A 2,668-nucleotide genomic window follows, 5' to 3' on the forward strand; every position below is an offset into this window, starting at 1 on the left:
ATCCATGTCCCCACAAAGGACCCAAACTCATCGTTTTTGATGGCTGCATAATATTCCATGGTGTATATGTGCCACATTTTCCCTATCCAGTCTTTCATCGATGGGCATTTGGGTTGATTCCAGGTCCTTGCTATTGTAAACAGTGCTGCAATGAACATTCGTGTACACGTGTCCTTATAGTAGAACGATTTGTAATCCTTTGGATATATACCCATTTTCTAATGAGAATGCAGAAGTTGAAGTGAATTCAACTGAATTGGGAAATGGAAGAAGCTAGTTGGCTAAGATAAGACCAAATTATTGAGAGGAGGTATTGAAAACCAGGGAATTGTGATGTTAGGTCTTAGTGTGGTGGGAAATAGGGTGCCTTCAAGGGGAAAATCTTGATGAAAGTGACCTCAAAGGAATAATTGGGGACATGGTGGGAAATTGGATTTGGAGGAGGGTAGAGGGAAGAAAAGAGTGTGAATCGATTTCTAACCTTTATGTCTGAAGTCGGGAAGAATGGTGTGCTAACAGTTGTGGAGGAGCTGACTTTGGCTGTCACAGTGGTGATATTCTACAGACCACTGAAAATAGGCACATGGAGGGTAGTATTATAGAAGTCATAGCTAGAAGTGTAAATTTAAGCTTACAGATGTGATGCATGTTGAGAGAACACTGTATCCCAGGCACATTCTTGATGACAATCACAGTTGCTGGATGATAGACCTATGAAAAGGAGCCAGGAAGATAAGGAGGAGAAAATTATGAGGCTAACACTTACCTGCCATGGATTTTCACATTGCTCTCTTCATCTAGTACTAACCCTGTGAGATCATTCCCTCCATTTTTTTTCAGAAAAGGAAGAAGTTTGGATTCAATACTTTGCCCACAGTAAGTGGCAGAGGCGGAACGTGAATATAGGTCTGTCTGAACTCCAAAGCCTTGGTGCTTTCTGCTCTGCTATTACCCTTTCAAAGAAAGTTTTGTGCCTTGCACAAAGTAGGTGTTTGGGAAATGTGTTGAGTTACTTAAAAGGAAAGTGGATAGTAATAGCTATCACAAGCTAGGTGCCGAGGCATGATAAAAAAACAGTGAGAATTAAGAAAACTGATTGCACTAGTGGTCCCAATATTTTGCTCTTGCCTGAATCCATGCCCTTTGCCTGTGACTGCAGTTCCTCTCCATTCTTCCACTCCTTACATCTCGATGGCTTGCTTTGCTCAATAAAATGTGACAGATGTAGGCTGGGCATGGTGGCCCACGCCTGTAATCCCAGCACTTTGGGAGGCCGAGGTGGGTGGATCACGAGGCCAGGAGTTTGAGACCAGCCTGACCAACATGGTGAAACCTCATCTCTACTAAAAATACAAAAATTAGCTGGGCATGGTGGCACATGCCTGTAATCCCAGCTACTCAAGAGGCTGAGGCAGGAGAATTGCCTGAACCTGGGAGGCAGAGGTTGCAGTGAGCTAAGATCGTGCCACTGCACTCCAGCCTGGGCAACAGAGTGAGACTTCGTCTCAAAAAAAAAAAAAAAAAAAAAAAAAAAAAAAGACAGATGTAATGGTGTGTCAATTCGGACCCTGAAACTTGAGGCTTTGTGTGTTTGCATTTTTCTGGTTTCTCTGCTGTCTCTTTGAGAACATGCCTATGTTAGACTGTGGGACATATGGGACAGAGCCCAGTCATCCGAGATCAGCATACAACCAAATGACCACCAGATATACAAGTGAGCTCACCTTGACCAGAAGAACTGCTCAGCTGGACCCAGCCTAAGTTGCTGACCCACAAACTCAAGAACTAAATAAATACTTACTGTGTTAAGCTACTGAATTTTGAGTGTTTCAAAATGCAGTATTGTAGTGGCAATAGATAACTGGATACAAAGGCCATTTTTATATTTCTCAGGAAGAAAGGCTTCAAATGTATTTTACTTTTTATTTTTTTAAATTTTTGTTTTTTCTTTGAGACCGGGTCTCACTCTGTTGCCCAGGCTGGAGTGTTGTATGGCGCCGTCTCAGCTCACTGCAACTCTGCCTTCCAAGCTCAAGTTATCCTCCCACCTTGTCCTCCTTAGTAGCTGGGACTACAGGTGTGCGCCACCATGGCTAATTTTTTTTATTTTTTGTAGAGACGGGGTTTTGCCATGTTGCCCATGCCAGTCTTGAACTCCTAAGCTCAAGCAACCCGCCCACTTTGGCCTCCGAAAGTGCTGGAATTATAGGTGTGAGCCACCACGCAACCAAATATTTTATTTATTTATTTAAATAAAAATATGGAAGTGTTCATGAATGTGTATGCCATCCTTCTACAGGGGCGATGCTAATGTTCTCCCCATTGTTCCAATTTTAGTATATGTGCTACCTAAGCACCCCAAAAGTATTGATAGGTAGGAGATGGAGGCTCCTAATATTTGTTCCTTATTTGTAGATTCAGATCAGCCACAGAACATTAGAGATTAAAAGAATGTTAGAGATAATCGTTTCAATTTACTCATTTTACCAATGAAAAACAGGTTCAGAGAGGGAAAGTCATTTACCTAATGTTGTTGGAAGGACCCAGACTAAAACTTAGTTTTTTTCATTTCTGGTTCACTGCTCTTTCCACTACATGACAGTACAGTAGCTAAAAGGATGATAACGTAAGGCAAGTTAAAAAAAACCAAATCCACAACTCTTCTTTT

The 2,668-nt window shown here is 41.8% G+C and overlaps 1 non-coding gene across 1 annotated transcript; it reads right to left on the reverse strand.

Annotated features, from left to right (window-relative positions):
• Window positions 1-2,254: 2,254 nt before the first annotated feature.
• LOC119469159 lies at window positions 2,255-2,357 on the reverse strand. Its single transcript, XR_005197978.1, has one exon. It is a non-coding gene; the product is annotated as a U6 spliceosomal RNA (small nuclear RNA).
• Between the last annotated feature and the right edge of the window lie 311 nt (window positions 2,358-2,668).

Source organism: Cebus imitator, unplaced genomic scaffold, assembly GCF_001604975.1.
Source record: "Cebus imitator isolate Cc_AM_T3 unplaced genomic scaffold, Cebus_imitator-1.0 Scaffold582, whole genome shotgun sequence".
Classification (NCBI taxonomy): Eukaryota; Metazoa; Chordata; class Mammalia; order Primates; family Cebidae; genus Cebus; species Cebus imitator.